The sequence below is a fragment of the Anser anser genome (assembly GCF_964211835.1).
Source record: "Anser anser genome assembly, chromosome: 9".
NCBI classification, from domain to species: domain Eukaryota; kingdom Metazoa; phylum Chordata; class Aves; order Anseriformes; family Anatidae; genus Anser; species Anser anser.
This window is the reverse complement of record NC_139729.1, coordinates 22,993,553-23,015,624: the sequence shown is the minus strand read 5'-3', so window position 1 is coordinate 23,015,624 and position 22,072 is coordinate 22,993,553. Positions and strand designations below refer to the sequence as shown.

General features: G+C 38.1%; 1 protein-coding gene across 12 annotated transcripts in view; it reads left to right on the top strand.

Moving 5' to 3' along the window:
• The window catches only part of NLGN1 (neuroligin 1), a 383,440-nt gene that overhangs the window by 134,838 nt on the left and 226,530 nt on the right, over positions 1-22,072 (top strand). Inside the window, exon 1 of one of the 12 annotated variants that reach the window (XM_083848858.1) lies at positions 2,896-3,049. The exons of the other annotated variants lie outside the window; for them this stretch is intronic. The gene's annotated coding sequence lies outside the window, so the exon portion shown is untranslated. Of the gene's footprint in view, positions 1-2,895; positions 3,050-22,072 lie in introns of those variants that run through there. 12 annotated transcript variants of the gene reach the window in all.

Here is a 22,072-nt window from a genome sequence, read left to right as displayed (position 1 = left end):
TCTCAACTCACAGGCTTCACTTTCCCGTTTCTCTCCCCCCATCCCAGAGAGGGAGGGGGGAGGGTGAGCGAACGACTGTGTGGTGTTTAGCTGCCAGCCGGGTTAAACCACAACAACATGTAAATAACCCCAATTTACATTAAAAATGCATGCAGATAATTTTGACTTCTGTTTATGTCACCATTAAATGTGACCCTTTGTGATTTACAGTTGCAGTTTTAATCTTGAATTAATGTGGCTGCTTGCAATTATTTATCTTTTTAATTAAAAAAAAAAAAAGGAGGAAAGAGAGGCCTCCTGCATTTCTGTCTTGCTGTACAAATGTTTCTACACTGGTTTTGAAGTAAACATCTCGCTGTGGTGATTGGGACTGGAAGACAGAAGAGCGAATGTAATTGCTCAGTTTGTTATGCGGTTGCAAGACTGGGAGAGGGCATGGCCCTGGGAAAAAATTACAGCTTTCTACCTCAGTTGCAGAAGAAGAAATTCATAGAAACACAAAGCTTCAGGATGTAGTCTTCTTTTGTAGAATTATTTTTAGCCTCACTTTACTTCTTTTGTAGAGATACACTACCTATTTTATTTTACCGTATTTACAGTGTGCAGTTATGATTGTCTTTAAAAAGCTGTGGGGTGTGAAATAGAAATATATATGTATTTTACATTAAAGGGTTCAGAACTGCTTTTCCTGGGGAACGTCAGTGATGCCAAAGAATATCAGTGTCCTTGTGACACTGCTACGCTAAAAATTTACTTTTCATTCATTTTCTATGCCTCTGTATTTGAAATCTTGATAAAGGTTGAAAGTTTAGAGGTGACTGATACAATTATGAATGCAGCGACTGTTTAGTTAATTGGCAGCACTTTGAATAAAGGTACCATTTATAAATTATTCATTGATATGTATTTCATGATTAATAGGTGGAGCTCGGTTCTTCAGCTCCCTGAAAAGCATATTAGTAAATTCGTAACAGATGCTGCTCTAACAAATTGTTATAAAACACATTAAAATGTGCAGATATAACTGAAGCAATATATATCATTTCACTGTTATTCAGTGTCACTATTTTCTTATATCATTTCTCACATCAGTATAACACTGAATATAGTAGGGTTTTTTTAATTTTAATTTAATTTAATTTAATTTTATTTTCTTATGAATAGTATGGGGAATAAATCCAAATTCTTATTGTGAAATGCTAGCTGCATTAAAATCAGCAGTGAAACTTCCCTTGTTGTCACTGTGTTCAAGATTCAAATTTCAGTGTTGTAAGTTGGTATGGGAGCCTTCATTCACCCCCCAAAAAGGTTCATAGATTGAACAGCAATGTTATAGTTAATGTGTACTAAAGTTACTTCTGTATTGCTACTCCCAAGTCATTCTCATGAAGAAAAAGATTACTTATTTAAGTTTTCAGCGGAAGTTCAAGTCTCAGTTGTGTTCATTCACAATCTTCCTCCTGTGAAATAATTTCCTATGAAGAAACATCCTTTATGAGTCTCCGAAGTCCCTACAGGCCGCTGAGCTCCGTTTCTTATTGCTCTTCCATCAACAGGGCTGATGGTGGGCAATATTTTCTGCTGTTGTCTGCCTCCATCCTTTGTCTCACAGTCACTCAAGTCTGTTGTTGTTTTCTCTGGAGGGGTCTAACCCCACAGCTGTGTGTGCTGTACTCTTTTGCAGTATCCCAGTGAGTCGCTCCATGAGTAGACGAGTACAGTGCATGGATGAGAGCAGGACTGAGGTCTTGGTTTGGAAAGTGTCATTACTGTGCTTAAAATCTGCCTGAACGCTTTGAGAAGTCAGAAGCCAATGTTTGCTAATTTGGATTATTTTCGCATGAATCTTCAGTTATCAAGGGTACTGAATTAACCTGCTACCAGAATGTGAAGATGTTGCAGGTCAAATAGTTACACTATTTATATGGACTAAAGTCCTGATCACCTCGTTTTAGTCTCTCCTGTGAATACCCAACATCTCTTTTCCTGAATTCTTTAATATAAACATTTTTTCTTAGCCATGTTTAGCGTGAAGGGGACTGCTCCTATACCAAAACTGAAGACAAGGTTTTAGCTGGGTCTCAGTTTTTTTCTCCTACCCATATTATCAGTTGTAATAAAACTTTCCTTGCAGACCTTATTTCACTTCTATCCTCAGATAGTCCCAAGTAAAGCAACAATAATATTGCATCCAGGGAAAGAGAACGGTGACCCTTTTTCACTTTTATGGCACCTTGCTGTGCCAACACACAAGCACATACATATATATGTGCATATATATGCACACTTATATATGTTTATGTGGTGGCCAAGTGGAAATGCAGAGATTTCTGTAAGTCTGGGTCTCTTGTCTGAAAAGTGCTAGTGTTGCTTCTGTGAGTGCATTGGTATGGCACATGGTCAAATACAAGTCATTTTCAACTGCGTTAGTGAAAAAAAAACGCCTTTTTTTTTTTTTTTTTTCCAGCAACACGGAAAAGAGTGCCCAGCAAATGGCTGAAGCTGTGTGTCTGGGTGGTGTAGACATACTTTTCTCCAAATGCTACTGCTGCTATCTGAAAATCTCAGGGTATCTGCACATCTATATTTTAGAGATTTTAATTTCCCACTTCTATGAGGTTTTATTTTTTAGTGATTTCCAGTGCTCTGCTTACAAGTAGAAATTACTATTTATTTTTTCACCTAAACACGCTGCAAAGCTGTTCAGGGATTTGAAACAAACCATGTCCTCTCCTTTTCTCACATCACCACCTGAAATAAACTTCCTAGCACTTAACGGCACTGGGCCTTCCACCTGCACATCACTGTTCTCATCTGCCTGTGCCCCCAGCTGAGGGCCATTCAGCCCTCCCATGCCTGTTACTGCAGGTATCGCTCATTAGGGTTAGCGCATAAATAAGTTGATTTGCACAAGGGAGCTTGGTTTGCACCTTCCTGTTGCTAGCAGCGTTAACTGGACCTGGGAGCACAGAATTATACAGCTCTGCTTTCCTAGAGCTGGCTAATTTGCAGGATGGATAGGAATATCCTACATACTACTTCTGGACAGGTTGGTGGGTGTGTGGAGGGCTTGGGAGGTGCTGGGCAGAACTGGTTGGAGTAATGTTTAATGGCAGTAGGGGTGGTGTTGAATGGAGAGGGAGAAAGGGGAATTTATGTCTGTTTTCATAACTTTTTAGGGATGTCTGTGCTCTAGTACTCTAAAATAACAACCCTGAGCTTTTCATTACTTCTGAGCCCATCTGTGCAAAATGTGCCTCCACCTCCACTTTATTTAATACTTCCCAGACTCTGCATCTGCTGGAAATACTTAGCTCTGCCTAATCAGGGAACATGAAAATTATTACGTTAATGGGGAAAAATAAGAATTTTTACTGTTGATGGGTACAAAGGTTTTCTGAGAGCTTTACAATATGGGCACAAGATTAATTAAATTTGGGTTATTTGTTAATCATCCATTTTAATTGGGATTTTTTGCTTGTCCTGTCCTTTGCCTGCCTGCAACTCCCAGATGAGTAATTGCTACGTATCTTTAGAAGGATATCATAGCAACCAAAGCACAGGGAAGGCAATAAATGGGAGAGTCTACAGTCCAGCAGTTTATTTTAGCAGACGTTAATCAATGAAACTGCAGTTCGATCGTAGAGCCTGAATTCATTTCTTGTATTTGATTTTCCCTCCAGCTACCATCACAACTTACTTTTTATTAAATGACTTCTTATGAGCAGATGACTTCAACCTCTTTTCAGGCCCATCTCTTCACTGCATTATTGTGGACTGTAGGTTAAACAAAACCTACTGACAGAAGTAAATTTAAGCAGTCTAATTCTATTTTGTGATGCCACGGTAACTCTTATGGTTACCAAGTACCTCCATGTATTAGCTAAATTTGATATCATCTAGTCTAAGTGTTAATTTTTTCCCTTGTATGGGTCTATAAAAGGTCTCAAAATAATGAAAAATATCCCTGGCAACATAGGAGTAATGAAAGTCTTTTTCCAGCACTGAAAGGCACAATTTTTTAATCTGCAGTATTCTCTTACCTGCCTTCCTTCTCAAAGGAATTGTATCTTTTGCTTCCTATGATTCATGGAGCCACAAGGTTGCAGAAATAGTCAGCTGGGTCTGTATTATTTGTGTTAGTTGATCAAACTTCAGAGTAACCTGCCACTTTGAGGTGGTTCTTCTAATTCTTTTGCTAGACCAACCGCCAACAAGATATTTTTTATCCTGCTACAAGGTGACTGATAAAAGTGCTCTCTACATGGAACTGATAAGAAATGAATAATCTCTCAGACAAAATATAGGGTCTTTGCAAGAGACAGGATTATCACTTGTGTGAAGTACTAATACTGAGGAATGCAATTGATTGAGGAGAACAAAGTTGTGAAACAGCAGTAAGTAGTATAAGGGCTCTTCTACCCTGAACCTACAGGAAGCTGTTAGGAAATGGAGAACAGCATTAGAAAAACATAGATCTTGACTAGACTTGTTAGGAGGGTTTCTCAGGAATGTATCTTGCGTGCTGCTTTTGAGAATTAAATTATATTCAGAGTGAGGAAAAGGGATAGTTGTCAAATAGGTGTCAAGTATGTTCAATGAAATTCTTTGAGTCATGTGCCAAGTAATACAAGGATCTCCTGTGTGTATTTATATGGAAGCTTTAAAAGTATGGCACCTGAGCCCAGGTGGGGACAAGCCCTACACTTCCTCCCTCACCTGAGCAGTGATGGAGGAAGTGTAGAAGACTTCCCTGCTGAAGGGGGTTTAAAAAAAAAGCAAGTAGGAATAAGCTTGCTGGAGCAACGAGTTAGGACCCTGGTGTGGCTGTTGGTGGTTGTCTTCTCTGAATGTTGAGGTGCACATATCTTTATTGGTTGTAGGACAGCACCAGAGAAGCAAAGCAGTGAACGTGAGCAACTCAACATATGAGTTTTGTAAGCAAATCCAATAACATAAAAGCTTCTAATAGTTCTTGTGTTTTAAAACTTGGCTTTAGTCAAATGCATATTTTAGCAATAATACATTGATAGAGATTCATCCTCATCAGAGATGCCCTTTGAGTACCATTTACATAAATACATCCAAAATTCTTTTTAGTTTGTACAGGCTTTGTCCATCCCTATTAAACTGCTGTAATCACACTTTACTTCTTGCTTTCTGACCAATTTAGAAGCAGCGGCATACTAAAGTCAAAGCTCTGGCATCGTTCTAAAAATGTTTATAACTTCTGTTTACTGAAAAATGAAGAGGGAGCTCTGCAGTAAGAATATATCTTTTTTGAATTAAAAGAAAAATGCTAGACTCACACATGTTGCATAAAAGCAGTTTCACTGCCCTTGTGTTGCTTTCAAGATGCAAGGAAAGTTTAAAGCGGATAGCAGCTAATGTACAATAGCAGAGGACAGGAAGTACAATTTGTTGCATAGATCACTTATTCCTCTTAGCTTCTTTACATAAAAAAGACTTCCTAAATGTGCTGAGAAATCTAGTAGGGTTTTAAAAATGTGAAAAATCATAGGAATTCTTGAAATAGCTATCTTCTACATGATTATTCTTTGTAAGCACATGCCTGCTAACATCACATAATTATTGGGACTATATTATGAGAAGGGAGAGCAAATTAGTGGGGTTCAAGATTATATGACCCAATTCCATTCTCTCCAGTTTGGACGTTTTTAAGCATCTTCATCACTGCAGACTCTGTTTTCCTGCAAAACAGTAAGCAGTGTGACCTGCCCATGTGAGGCACGATTCTCTTAGAAGAGAAACTGAGATTTTAAGGAATTAAGATGTTTATTTTTCTTTTGTTATGGTGTGTAGCATTCAAACAGATCTCATCTAAGAGATGTGGTAGTGAGGTCTAAAGTATTTCTTGGATGCCATGACAGTTCACAGCCACTCCTTGTTCCGCAAAGCTAGTCTGTCCCCTGCACAGGTGTTGTCTGAAATGGATTTCTTGGTCTCAGACTTCCTGGTGATGGTTTAGATACTGTGGGCTGTTAAACAGTTGGGAGGTGAAAAAAACACACCTAGCTGTGAGCATGCTATTGACCTGAAAATGTTCCTGGTAGAAGTAAATTGAGAAACTATGCCAGGCATCAGGAAGGAATCATGGAGAACTTGGGAGTGTAGACTAAATGGACTGTCCTACATGTCCTTACTTAAACAAGCAGTGATGACTGAAGGCTGGTAAGTGTTGCATTTACTAGTCAGGGTGGTGTCCCTCCCGCTTGGGTTCAGTTTGTCAGCTGCTGTTCCTCTATAAACTCATCCATACCAGCCTGCTCCCAGAAGACCCACGTGGGATTTTTTGGCAGTGCTGTCTGATTCTGTGACTTGTCTGCATAAGCCACCTCTAAGTAACATCATTTAAAAATCACTTTTCCCATGTGGGGAAAGACTGGTGCTTAATTCCTATGCACACTGCTCAGAAGCTGTTGCAAAATAAAGTTAAATGAAGAGGGCCATAAGTACTTGCTGTGCTCCATTTACCTGGGAGAAATGCATCTCATTTATAAGAGCCCATAGTTGCAGGAGTTGAGCTTGGGCAACTCAACCTTCCAGTTCTCTCACAATAGCGCAGCAGACAATTCTCTTCCTTTAGCTGCAGCAAATACTCAACTAAGTTGATTGCCTGTCCTCTTCTTCCTTTCTTTCCATGGTATTTTGTCCCCTCCTTCCACTCCCAACCTAGCTGTTCCTTGGTACGTGCACAAAAAAAATGGTAGTTCTGTTCAACAGTATTCAAAGATTCAAGGTATGCCTTAATGTTTTTTTTGTGGCTGGTACTGAGGGAATGCAATACTCTTACTGCCCATGGTGACTTATGCTATGCCAATTGCAAATGTCAAATCATAGCCATGTTTTCTTTTCTTTGCTGACCAGGCTCTCCTTTTGCATCTTAGAAGTGTTTTGTGATTACTTGCAGTTTTAAGAGACTCAGTTCTCTACAACTTGAGCATATTCCCACAAAACTTCCTTAATATAAAGGTTTATTGGCTTACACGCTATCACTTTGGTTCTTGGTTTGTGTTTGTAGGATCATTATGAATACAGTCAGTGCAACAGATGTTTTCATTTCCAGAAGAAAATGTTTTCTGTTCGGTACGTGGTTTAATAGCTTCTGACTCCTTTATGAAAGTCTGCAGGGAAAGAGGAGTTTATATTAACAGGTAGAGTAGCTGTATTGGACATTAAGATATGACCTCCAGAAACAACAACAAAAATCATTTCAGCTAATTTAAGTGCCTGAAGAAGCTAAAGCTTGAACTTGACTATCCATGTTCTTAAATAACAAAATGCAAATCTGCAAACAGCTTCCCACAAGTTCTTCTTTGGAAGTAGATAGCCTGGGTTCACATTTATTCTCTAAACTGTACTAGCTAGGAACATAAGCTGTGTAGGTGTTAAGGAAAAAAAAAAACAACAACAGATTACATTACAAAGCAAGATGCGCACTGTTTGAATGCATCAATAATTCCCTTTTTCTTCTGTTTCAGCAGAGCTGAAAAGGATGCATATGTATTCTACAATTTAGATTTGTACTGTTGGACAGATGTACATTAATAAAAAAACCTTTTCTTAATGCGCACATGGACAAACCAGATTGTACAAAAATAACTGGGCTAATTAAATTTGAGTAAATGTTTTAATTTCTTTCAAACACACTTTCTACCTGCATCAGCCTTAATCATTTTGAGATACCGGAAAGAAAGCAAAATATAGCTGACTACTTTACATCAAGGGAATTATTTTTTTTCCATCCCTTTAACATTTTTTCATGTTAAAATATGTCCTGGTCAATCAAAGTCATCTTGTCTTAACTCTTTCTTCAGGTCTTCCTAAATACAAATTCAGTTCTTTATATGCACGCGCATGAACATAATTTGAGGGTAATGACAGACTTGGCAAACAGATTTAATTTCTAATGCTTAGTAATGAGCAATTTGGTTTCAATAATGAACAATTACCTGTCAATTTCACTCTTATGCAGATCATAGGTACTTAGCTTGCCTTGTGTTCTTGATCAAGTGAATTTGGCATTCAGTCTTGTAAAGTGTAAACTTTGCCTTCACCCATTGCATTATAAATGACAATATTCTCCTCTTAGTGGTGTATTTTTCCTTTTTGTCTTGCTGCTCTTAGTATCTGGTACTGAATTCATAGCATGCTCAGAACATGTATTGATTTCAAGAAATACTGTATCAGATACCCATTTATATGTGCTATCATCTGTCTTTTTTTCTTACAAAGTGTCTCTACCTGCCTATCTTTTCAATTTGTACAGTATCTTTATTTGCATCAATATTACCCAACCAGCACTTCACAGCTAGACATCTTTGTTTGCATCAGTCCTATTCCACTAATAGCATTATAATTCATAGTTTTCTCAATATTTATGGCTAATAATAATTACCTGAGTTCCGTTCTGCATATGGGAGGTTTCCAGCTCTTGTTAGTGACTTTTCAAATGTTGTGAATCATGTTGTTAGAGTTCAATAAATACGGGCAAAATGGAATTATATTAACTTGGGCTTCCTTCTCAAGAAAACAAGATCTTCTGTTAAGTAACTGCAGTAGTAGGGATGTAAATTGTTTAGATTGCTTGGGTTGAATGCTTGCCTGTTAGCGGAAGTTTTTTTTTCTTCTTCTTTTTTTCTTCTTCAGAGCTGCGATTTCCTTTATTGCCCCCATGCATTGTTTTCCTTCCTTACATCTTGCTGTTCTCTTCCTCTCCAAAAGCTGCTGCTAGCTCTCTAGCTCTGTTGATATTCATATCAGAATACCCACAGCTCGTCTCTAACTTGCCATTTTTTTCAAGACCAGGGTTCTCACTGATCACTATGCTGCACAATGTATTGTATGCTTTAGCAAAGGGCTAGAGTATTTAAGAAATGCTGCTTTTGAGAAAACAAATGTGTTATGCACAAATAGGTATCTTTTAAAAGTCACTTGGATTTCTGGGAAATATTGGTAAACCTTGTGTGGGATCCTTTGAGGAGACAAATGCCTCGGCTTCCATGCAGAGAAAAGATACTTATTGACCTCCATGAAGTTTCATGGTCTTAGTTCGGGCTTACATGGCTTTCTTCAGACTGTTTTAAATCACTGTTCCTAGAATATTCTTTTAAGTTTTTTCCCCATCCTGGGTAGATGGAAGAACACAAACCAAACCAAAATATATTCTGTTGCTGTGGAAAAACAAACTAAATAAAAGTTCTGCCATCATAGCTCAGCACTTGTTTGGATGAGAGGGTTTTGTATACTGAACAACTATATGAAATGCTTCAGCATGAATGAATGCTTCACATCATGGTAGTGCATGGATGAAAAAGAAAACAAACAAAAACAAACAAAACCCAACACATGTGAGTACAGAATGAAGACATGCAGCACCTTGTCTGAAAAGTGCTGCAGAAAGGGACTGCTCCTTTGGGGTCTGAGGACTGGGATTTTCAAAGGAGCTACACACTCCAAATCATAGATTTTTGGATGCATTTTTATGCCTGTTTATGAATTTCATTTCCATTTTAATACTGATGATATTGATATATGTATATATGAAAAACTCTCCACCCTTAACTACTTCTCCATGGAACTGTTACTATCTCCAGGAGCATTTTTACAAAGAAATCTTATAAAACAATCTTCACGTTTTCCATTCTACTATGTAATACATTAAATCTCAGGAGATATTAAATGTGTCTGTGGGAGAATGCCATGTTCCCTGCATAATTTAACCAGCATTATTACTCAGTAGCCTTCTTAAAGGAATGACAATTTCAAAGCTCTTTCTTGTTCTATGTTCTGTGATATGGTGCTTTCCCACATCCTTTGGTAACTAAATATAAAAAAAAAATCTTCAATCTTGAAACAGCATTACTGTGGACTGTGGCAGCACAAACTAGACAAGGAGAGATTAAATTAGAGATTATATCTGGCTCTTCAGTTAAGAAGTTACTGACAAGAAAAATGCATAGTGATGGAAGGTTTTTCTAAGTTTTCCTTTATTTAGTGGAAGCTTGTAGAGATGATTATACTAATGAAAGATGATGGGTAAGACTTTAAGTATCACAGTTGTCTGTTAATCATTCCTATTTTTCAGTTAATCCTTACTAAATTAACTGTGGCAGCATTCAAGGTGCTAAAAAATCTTGAGAATCTGAAAAGCTATACGCAACTACCTGACAATCTTATTTCTCTCCCACCCTCAGAGTACTCATAGAACAAAAAATACTGAACTTTTTCCTTTTCACTGTTATTTTTGATCCACTTCTAGTGGACATGGCAGTAGTGTATGGAGTTCTGCATGCCAGAGCTTATGCACTCAGTTCTGTGTGGATTTTATGCATTTATCTGTATTTGAGAGACAGACTAGAAGGTATTAGGCTGTGAGATGAATAATCTGCTTAAATGATAAAGTACTGGTAAGCGGTACTGAAAGCAATGAATGTGTTTCTTTGATGGCCATTTTCTATGTGGCCTGAATAATATTGCTAAGGACTGGCAGACTGGTGTTTTGGGCTCAGAAATTCTTCTGTTTCGTAGGGGAATTTTCTCATATGATGTCGCAACCATTTTGTGTGTGATTGAACGATTATTTCATGTTGACAACTTTTCTAACTATGAAGGAAGACAGTAGTTCAGGTTGTTATTTCATGTTTCTGTGGGAGTTGCTGCCTGAGGTTTAATTTTAATTTTTGAAACTTAATTTATGGTAAAGAGATTCATCAAAAAACAGTTCTTATACTAAGGCTTACAAATGAGGGAGAAAAATATTAAGGTGGGGTTTACATAATGGAGGAGTTGCTGTCTGAGCAAAATACTTCATTTGTGGGAACTTCAGGGAAAAATGTAGAGATGGATTAGAGAAAAAAAATAAACTTGGCATTGTTGCTGAGTAATGGGTGAAGATGCATTGGCAAATTAGGGACCACACTCTTTACTGAGGAAATCAGTACAATTCCATGCAAATAGAACTTCATTGGGATCAGCTGCAAATCTGGCCACCCTTGTTTGTTCCTCAGTCTGTTGCAAACTAGGTGAAAATCCAGTACGGTCACTGGTGTTACACTGCACAAGTGATAATTGAACAATAATCTAAGTAAGTGGTAGTGAAGTTACAGGTGGCCCAGAGCATAGCAATAAGCAGCTTGTGCTTTAAATAAAGAATTGGGTGAATTAGACATTAATAAAACCTGAACTATCTAGAAGGATTCTTTAGTCTGTTGGATAAGTATGTTCAATTTTAAATCTTCTCTGTATTTGGTATAATAGATTTTGTATGGGTTCTAGACCTTGGTGTAAAAGTATTAAGTACTAAAAGAGTAGTGCTGTTACTAGGGATGTTAACAAGCACAGGAGTTTTATGCAGCTGGATAACATTTGTTCTTCATTACTCTCCTCTGCTACTCTTTTGTGTGACTAAGTTTGCAATTGTGTGTCCTTAAGTGTGTCTCAATGATTTGAACAGTGATGAAGGTGCTATTGTAAGGAGTATGTGGGAGTATTCATCTACAGGAACATTTAAAAATATATATATACGCACCATCTGGTGCAATGAGGTGTGTTTCAAAGGCAAAATATTTGCTCTTTAGAAGTGTTTCAGAGTTGAGGACGATATCGTCTTTGGAGAAGACAATTTGGCAGTTTCTAGAAAGGATTGGTCATTTGGACTAAGAAGGAAACACAACTGGGATATGGATATTTTATAGTTCATTTTTGGAACCCTTTCCATTAAAAAGCAAATCTTTTAAAGTACCTGTTCAGGAACTTGAAGAGTAGAATCATTAAAATTTCATACAAATGTAATACCATTTATCTACACCTTCTTGATATTCATACAACCAAGAGCTATGCTAGCTGCCATAGAAGAGTTGAGCTGATTACGTTTTTATGCGGTCTTTTCTAAGCTAAAGAAGTTTTCAGTCAGGATAGTCCCCATTCATTGTTTCTTGGTATGCATTATCGCATTAGTCATGTATTTTTATTCCAGTTTACTAGACAATTAGGATTCCCCTATGTAAAGGCTTTTTTTGTTCAGAACTCTGTAAAATATTGTATATTAAACCTTATGACTGTTTTTCCTAAATTACTGAGAAAAGTACTATGAAAATGTATGGGGCCAAGAACAGATGTTTAAAGACCCCTAGTAGGCAGCACCTTTAATGAGCGATGAGTATGTAACAACTTCTAGAGTTGTCAGCTTGGCATAGTAATGTGCACATTTAGATGTGCCACTTAAATTCTGTGTAGTGCTATTTTTTATTAGAACATTGTGTGCTTCAACATTAAATGTCTCTGTTTTTTGTCAACTAAAGCTGATGGCAAACTTTCTTTTTGGAGAAGACTTAAAAACATGTTTATAAAACCAAGGTGAATTATTTTTCCCCCAGTTCATTTTTTTTTTGCTCACTTGGCAGCTGCTTGCTGTTTTTCTCAGGATCAAAATCAAGCTAATGACTTGCAGGTAAAGAATTCATTTGGTTTACACTTAGCTATTTTTGCCCAAAGTGTCCTTTATTAGTCTTCTGAAATTTCTGCAATATTTAAAGATGTATTAGAAATGAGATAATGTAAAAACTGAACGAAAGCATTTGCTCATTTTAAAATCCGCCATTAGATGATGACTGATTTTTCCTTAATTACTGTAGGGATTAAAACCCCACTAAATTAACTTTGTAATATATCCATATCTTCTGTTTTTTACAGATATAAACAGGCATGCTTATTGAAGAATAATTTTTATGCATCTTTATCGATATTTTAAAAATTCTAACAGTAATGGATGTATGCTTCACTGAGATTCAATTTCTTTATTATTGCACCTAACTCTGTTTGCCACAGTTCTTTTTATTAATGCTTTCAGCTATCTTAAATTTCAGATTTTATGCAATGTAATCAGTTTTTTCTTACCCTTTTAGAGATTACTTTTTATAGTGCAACTTCTACTTTTCTTTTTTATTCAGAATGACTTTAAAACAGTCTTGAATAATCTTGGAACATGGGTGTGGATTTTTCTGGAGGAATTATTTACTTTTATAGATATCTTATTAGGAGTAAGTTGTGGGTTACATAGCAAATGGCAGTGATCACTTGCACTTTCTCTAAAGATGTTGTAGAGATGGTGTTTAACGGAAGTGTAAGATAACTAGCATATGTCCTCCAGACTTATATTACCTTGGATAATGTATTTTTCTTCTCTTTATCATACATGTTAAATTCTGCTCTTGGATCTAATATGGTGCTCTGCAACAAACGTTAATGATTGCTGCTGTCAGATAGGACTTTAATCCATTCCAGGGCCTGGATGTCTGATGTGTGAATAATTTGATGCAATACCACTTTCTTTCCCCAGCTCTTGCTAGGCATGCTGTTCTTCCTGACTGGATGTATTTAGAGACTTTAAACACTCCAGTCATATGAATCCTCCCACCAGATTTCGATGATTCTGATTTTGTCTAATTTTTCCTCACATGGAAGCATTTAAATGTTCCTCTTATTTTTGTATGGACTTCTGGCACTGGGCTGAAGACAACCGATCACTTTGTATTTATCCCCTGATGATTTGATTCATTGCAGGGTGACACCCACAGTACAAGGTCTGCATTTGACTATAAGCATCTCAATTTAACCTCTCAATGTCCTTGTGTTTTATGGAAAGACTAATGCTCTCTGAATTAGTACAACTAGTCAGTCATCTGGGGGGATTACGTGTCCTTCAGTTGGAAGGTGGATTTCTGCAGCTAAAACGCTTCCATTTGCTCCAAGGTGATGTAAACATTTGTCCCAGCCCTCCAAGTTGTTCCTTGTCCGTGATCCTGGTGCTGTGTGGGGACTCAGGGCGGCTGAAGCCCTTCTCCCTCACCAGGCCACAAAATGGCTGCTGCGGCCTTGCCTGTGGTTGTGCTGGTGACTTGGCTGTCCTCAGCCACTCTTTTCATTGCAGAAACTTTCATTGCAGAGCTCCTGCTTTTTATTATCCCAGTAAGTTTTGATTCCTTTATGGAAGGATACGGTTAAATGATGTAAACACCTATTCCATTTTTTCATACTTAAAATGTATTTTCAAGGCCAGGTTGGATGGGGCCTTAAGCAGCCTGGTTTAGTGGGAGGCATCCCTGCCCACGGCAGGGGGTTGGAAGTGGAGGGCTTTAAGGTCCCCATCCCAAACCATCGTATGATTCTGTTATTAATAGAGCTTATTTCAGTGAAGTCTCCTGGGTGTCTACAGGGCTTTGCATATCTTTACTACAGGCTGAGGAACACTACCAACAAAATAAAAAAACAACAATAACAAAAACCACTAAACAAATCACTAAACCTCTGCAAAACTTCTACTCTATCTAGAACAAAAATGTGTTAGCCATAATTGGGTGCAGGATTTGACCCATACTCCATTCTCCATTAAATTGTGATAGCTTCTCCACTCTACGTCATAAATCTGTTGATTATATTTCTTTGAAAAGGAATTACTGCTTCAGTCAGACATTAATCTCTCATCAGGTTTTATTATCTTCCTTATTTACACTGCTACTTGGATTATAAAGAGCGGTTAAATAGCGTGAATTAGCAGTTTGTCAAATTTAAGTTTTCACAGCCTAATAATTTTCAGGGTGAGCGGACTTCTGCTCAGCTTTTCACTTTCCTTAGAAAGACATTTTATTTTAATTACGTCCTGTAAACAACAAAAAATGAGAAGAGGGGAGGGGAAAAAAAAGCGGTGGCCTTTTGTCAGGGACGAGTTTTCCCGGCCAAGGGACAAACCCGTGGCAGCAGCGCCCGGCGGGCGCGGGGCCCTCATTGCCTCCCACCTCACGTCGGCGGCAACCGAGGCGCTGCTGCGGGCCCTGCTCGGTTGCCAGGGCGACGCCGGCCCTGTCAGCTGCAGCTAGTGCTGGTACTCGGAGGCTGTGCCTGCAAATGCTGCAAAATGCTGCAGAGTTGATTTCTAATAGGGATTTATAGGCGGAGATGTGTAACAGAATGTAAGAGTCGTCATATAGGGCACCAGTGTGCGTGGGGAAAAACACAAACGCGTCTGCACTGCTTCAAGTTGTTGCTGTGGGTGCTACCCCAGGTGTGCCAGCCATAGTGTCACACAGGGGGAGCCTGAGCTGAGGGGAAAAGATAGCCTGTACAATTTTATGCCCATATATATATACATATAAACTTCCTCCTGTAAAATGGAAACAGGAAAGAAACAATTGCTTTAAGTTAGGTGAATCATGTTGGTGCATTGGCCTGTCTCTCCTTCTGCAAATCTCTGAACTCAGATAACATCTGAGATACGGTTTCTAGAGATTACTCAGAATGGAGAAATATATCAATGATACTTTCCTGAAGTGTTTGCGTGTAGTGGCAGAGTATGCAGGTTAATGCCCATCCAGGATCATAGGTCCTGTGGGTATGTTTTCCTCCCCCTGCTGCCCAGTTAGTACTGGTTTTGTTTTCAAAACAAAGAGCTACTTTTGAGATGGCTTTTAGCCCTCTGGAGAACAAATTAGCTGTTCAAACAAGTGTGTTTTCCATTCTGTTGCTAAATTGCAATTCCTATCTGGTGACAGGAAAGAACCTTTTTACCACTGGCAGTGGTAAAGCTTGTTAAATGCTGATGGTTAAAATCTCACTTCTTCCACCTTAACTCAGCCACCTGTAGGTCTGGGAGCCCTTGAAGGAGTAGTTTGTAATGCTCAGCATTACAAGACAAGCTTCTAATGGGCCCTTGGCTGTGTTTGACTGTCTCTTTACCTCATCTCCCATGTACAGAGACTTTGCTGTGAAATCCCTTGTCCTTGTTTGATGGCTTTGTTGGAGTCTATTCCTGTTTCTGCCCCAGCAGCTCCCTGTGGTAGGGATGCAGCATCTTTGTGCTTGGGGTCAGCTGGAGCAATGCACAGCTCCTTCAGTGCTGTTTTACAGTAATGTAAAACTGTCTGGTTAAAACCTGGTGTTGCGCTTGGTTGCCTTTGTCAGCTTGTCTTGGAAGTGCCACAAGTGTTGGATTTAGCTGTATAATAAAGAAGAAGAGAGGAGCTTGCCACTACTTCATTCTGTGACTGAGGAAAAAGAGCTCCCATTTCTGGCTTTAGTTTTCTCAGTGAGTTCTGAAACAGATTTGCAGTGCAGTAAATTGAAAAACTGGCTTCAGAGGCTTCATACTCACCTGTTTGTGCAAAAACATAGTCTGCATAGGCTGAAGGAGACAAGAAAAGCATTGTTATGGCAGTTTTGGTGCAGGCTGCCTCCAGAGGCAGAACTGAGCTGGTACGAGGCTTGGGAGCAGATCTCCCTTAGAAAACTAAGCTGGACCTTTCAGCTGCAGGTTGTGCTGGTGATCTCTGGTTGGAACCTGCTGTCACGCAGTTATGTTCAGGTTTCTCTGTTTCTGCTTCAGTGTGGGCTGTCAAACAGATCCCAGATCCCATGCTGGATAAACAACTGGATGGATTTGTCCTAAAGCAGGCACCAAAACTTTTGTTTATGGGCTGGCTGTCAACAAATTGCTGAGATAAGTTGGTTGACACTGGAGTTTCTGTTCTGGAGATCAGTTGCACTACTAACAATGACAGTTCTTGCCTCAGTTCTCATCTGCCCCATAAATGGCTGTCTTTACATTCTCAGATTGTTTATTTTACCATCTTACATAAATTGCTGTAATCACCATCATTTGTTCATATTACTCTTGAAATGTGCCATATATCATGAAGCGTACTTCTTAACACAGAGCGTGTCTGAGGGAGTCTGTAACCAGTGCAAGGCTCTGCCCTTGTGAATCTGATTGCTGTACTGGGATGCAACAATCTTCCTTAACAAGGATAAGGTTCATGAATTTGAGCAGTGTATGGGAGTGTACGTAGTGTAGTAACACTATTGCAATTGTTAGCATACTTGTATATGAGCAACATCAGAGAAAATACTTTCAATAGCTGAGGGTTTAGCATTGATGAGGCATAAATGATGTCTCTTATATCATCAGGGTCTCAACTTAAACTCTTCTGTGAAATATCCACTTTGTCCTGCTTTCGTTTATACATCTTGAGCTGCTGGGTATTTTTTTAGTAATTATAAGCATGCTTGTATTGTTTTTGCCTTCTGTTTATACTTCCCAAAGTAAAATAGAACAAAGTCTAGGGAAGAGTAAATAATACTTGGTGCATATCAGCAGTATGGAAGAGGTGCACGTATACCTCCCTGTAATGGGTGATATCTCAGTAGCAAATAGAACAACTGCCAGCTACAAGTGAAGAGGCAGAAATTAGAGAGCAACTGCAGAAAAATCACTGAAATTAAGGACCTGCTCGTTTAGTGTGATTGGAGCATGTAAATATTAACTCTAATGATGACAACACGTAAATTGGAGTGCTCAATAAAATTTGAACACATGAAACTGAAGTGCCACAACCTGCTTTATTGATCATTTTTAGTCATCTGCATTTAATTTGCCACACTATTTACATATGCTTTCCTGTCATTAGCTTATAGCAGGATTTTTGTGAGGGTATTCATATGTACAGGAACATATAAAATACGCCAAAATTCATATCTACAGGTGTGTGTATATATAAACAAAAATTCTATGTGCAGGATTGCCTAAAGCTGGGAATGAAATGAGATCATGAAACGTTTAACTTTCTGCAACACTTTCTGGCTTGGTAAAGAAGGTGCAGAAGAGAATAATTACGATTTAACATTCAAAATTTCGGATATATTTCTGTCACTTATTAATTAGCATAGTAAACAGAAGCAAGTAGTGATATTTGGAAACATCTGTTTTATAGTAAACTTTGAAACTCGCTGAAATATGGAAGCTATAAATTGATCCTTAAAACCCACAGGGTTAATTTAAGCTGCAGTGATTTATGAATGTAAATGAAAACTAATTTATGAGCAAGTATCTTTTATGTCACTGAATCAGACATTGGAGTTTTCTAATAGACCTAAGTTTTTAGTACTGAGCTTTATACATGCAATATCATAATGCTAGACCTTTTGGTTCCTAAAATCTTAAAGTGCATAGGCAAAAATTTCAGTATAATCTTCACTGCAAAGATCCAGCAAACAAAGAAAAATATCCCCAAAGTGTATTAATGTCAATGAGAACACTTTCTAGATCGTTCAGAGACTAGCAATTTTCAAATAATTGTGCTTTTTGACAGAAGTCTGTTTTGTAAGGTTTCTAGATCACAAGCATTGATATTGAAGAAAGCGTCCTAAAATTGCAAGAGTTAATATTTCAACAGTTATTTTCCTCATTAACATATGCCATTACTTTTCTAAATTACAAGCAGATGTATTAGATCGGCACAATTAGAGAGACAGCAATCTTTGTAAAAAAATCTTTTACCATTTTAAAATCTCTACAAACAGGAGCATCAGTGGTGAAATTGTTTTGTAGGACTGAAGGAGGAAAAGTTGTTGATCCAGGTCAAGCTGCTAACAGTATATGATCAGGAGGCTGAGAGGTCTGTGTGCTGCCTGGGTAGCAGGGTCTCCAGCAGTGGCACTGTAATGGAGCAGTTTATCCTGACAGCTGACAATGTTTGCTTACATTAGCTCATGATTTAAAAAAAAAAAGAGGCAAAATCATGGGGACCTGCTGTCATTTTGTCAAAGCCCTTGTGGACAAAGAACTTTTCACATGGAAGGAAAGGTTTCCTGAGAATTTGTAATTAAATGTCAAGCTGTGGAATGGGCAGAGCGATACAAAATATAAATGAAAACTCTGGATGAAAAAGATTTAAAAAAAAAAGATTGCTGAAGCAACCACTCGATAAAATGTGTGCTGGACTCTATCATTTTGCAAATACTTATTCACCATCATGCTATTAAATGACAATACAATACTTTGTATCAGCAATCTCACAATGCTTTTTTCAATTAATGCAGCCTTCTAATATGTAGAGATGCATTTCTTCCTCCTCTGGTCCTAAGGTGTTAAGTCATTGTTTGCTGTGATGCTTAAAGAGAATTACTTGGCTTCTCCTGTTCTACTATTGTAGGGTTTGAAAACTGGTGGCTGGCCATGGGGAGACTACAAAAGCACTTAGTTACTGGAAAATAAACCATCTGTCCCATAAATACCTAATGGACGAGAAGGGGGTAAAAAGGCAAATCATAGAAACACTTGGTTGTTCAGGGAGCTTTAAGGAGCTGGGAAGAGCTTTGTGCAATGCAGATTGAAAGGATATTAGGCTTACAAGTACTGGGTAAGGTGTGTGGGAAAATGTGTAAGACTTTAGGGGTTCTCATTTTTCTTTCAGACGATGCTTAAAGCAAAAGCAGTCGTTGCTAAATAATACTTCTCTGTAGTGTTGTAGAGGAAAAAACATCAAGAACAGGTCAAAACCTTCACACATTCCAAACAAGCCTGAAATCCCATGCTATTGGACTAGCAACACTGATCTTTGTCACTGACTGCAGGTGTTGAAAGAAACTGGAGTTTATCTTGACAGTTTAGCACTGTTATCAGTAAGCATGCTGTAAAACTGATTAATTACATTTAATTGATTAGAAAGGAAGGATGGAAGAAATTTCTTGTGTAGCTTTGGCATTTCAGGTTCTGCTGCAGAGACCAGTTGAGTGGACTGAGAATTGCAGTTTACCTAATAAATCTGTAGGACATATGTTCATTGATACAGAATAATATTGAAAAGATTGCCTGGCTGCGATCAGGTGTACGGACTAAATTTTTCTTTCCTTAAATAGCGAGAAAGGTATTCTGGATGAGATGCAAATATTGAAATCAGTGAAGTTCTCGCTAGCTATTACCAAAACCACGCTTCTTGTCATGAAAAGACAAAGATCATGTAGTATAGAACTGATTACAGAACTGTAAACCTAAATTGCATCCTTTAGGATGGCAGGTGACCCATACATTTTGAGTGCTTGTCATGTGCATGGTCTTAGAAGGTGATAGCAAATAAGCTCTACTTCAGTACTAAAATTTTGACTATTGATTTTGAAGGTCTATTTTTTTATTTGTTGATAATCAGCTAACTAAAATAGACTAACAAACAGAATAGAAAATGTCTCAACCATTTGAAAAAAAATGCATCAGTTTTTCAGACTAAGCTTTTGTTAAATCATGTTGTTCTGTCATGCTGTCAGACTGATATCAGTCACTTTAATGTTAAACCTAGCAAGTTTTTGCATGTGGACTTGATTTATAATTAAATATATTTAACAATTCACTGGATTCTTACATTGGGTTACCTATTAAAAAAGAATGCTCAGTAATAAGGTGTATTGCATATGGGATCATATTTCCATTCTCCCATGTTTTGTCTAAGATTAATGTATTTTATTTCATCAGATAGCCGACCTGTGCTCATAAAAACCTACCACAGTAAAAGAAGGCAGTTATTTTTTTCCACATAATGCTCAATAAAAATTCCATGTTACAGATCCTTTCATAAGTAAAAACACAATAGCCACAGCCTGCACCAAATTGGGAAGTGTTATCAGATCTTCCTTCCCTCTCTGTTCTGTCAGTCTCTTTAAAAACCCGATGTAAAGGTCACTGAAGTCAATGAAAAGACTCCTGTTGACTTCTGTGAGTGTGGTTCACTCCCTAAATGCCAGTGAATAAATGTGGGCTTTGCAAGGTGCCTAGAGAACCTTGGGGGGGGGGGGGGGGAATCCTGGGAAAGATGAAAATGTTGCAAAATCTCTCTCAGCAGCACAGTCCCATGAGTTCAATTCCCATTTATATCAAAGGAGCTCCAACCCTGCTTTCTCAGTTAACCCTGTGTAGTTTTTCTCATTTCATCTGGAAAAATGATTGACAGAAACAATCAAGAACTGTTCGTCACCTACCTTCATTTTGCTTTAGCTGTGAACTAAAAGCAATAGGGGATTTACACTCATGACCTCCAATTATTGCATACTGTAATGTAAAAACCCAGCCAACAGCCATCAGCCAGGGTTCCAATGGAAAGAAACATTTGCAGTGTTCTCTTACTATTGTTTGTATTTTCTTTTCTTTTTTGAACTTCAAACTGTTTGTAAGTAGTGACTTTTGTCTAGCTTTTAAAATTATTTCTGGAGAGAGAGGTGGTCTGCATTTGTAAGATTCTGGGTTGCACGTAGCTTCCAAAAAGTGGATGCTACCAGCAGTTTGCGTACCTTTCTCTTTTTGAGAGCGTTTACTATGTCCCTTCTATCTTCTCACACCCTTGAAATTTTTCAGTTCAAGGGGACTTTGAAAGGCACTCTGTGAGCACTGCAAAACAGCCCCAACTACTACTTCCTTATATATAACAGAGTAAACATTAATCCTAAATTTACTGAGATATGTTGAAACCAGCATTGCTGCTTCCTGGAAAGTTTACGCTGTGCTCAGCTGCAGAACACCACGCTCGCTTGAGAACTTGTTGCAAAATTATGATGAAGAGGGGCAATGGGTGGGGGCGCTCAGGGCAGAAGGATGGCTCACCATATGGTCGGCACAGTGCTAATGGCAGCGGATTCTCCCTTCCTATATCTTATACACCAATGATAAGACTGAATGTGTGGATATAGCGTTAGCTATGGTGAAGTCAGTGAAGTACAAATGTTACGTTCTTTAAGAAACATCACCAGCATGTTTTGGTCAATTTAGAGGCTGGCGTTAGAAACAAGAACTTACTCTGATTTTTGGAAGTCCTTTCTCCTCTTGCATTTGTTTTAAATAATTTATCAGGATAGGAGTAATTATTTGTAAAACAGATTTTTAGAAGCCTTGGTAAATGCAAAAGAAGACAAAATTTTGTGTTAAACATTTAAGAGAAAAATAAGTATTGTTATACATGCAAGCATTTTAAGGTGATGCTTGTTATGCTTTTCAAAGCTGTCATGATTATTTACACTATACCTACTCTATAGAAAATCAAGTATGTATAGGTATTTATCAGACATCTTGGAGAGTTTACTAATTCCTTTGTATATCTCTGTGCTTGATGGGTGTAGGGGCTTGTTAAAATAAGTCTGCAACAAGGTAACTGCAGGCTGCTAGGTTGCTATTGCAGTGTTCGTGATGTCCAAGAAAGCTCCTGTTCAGAGATGTGCTGTTTGTTAATTGAGATTGGAC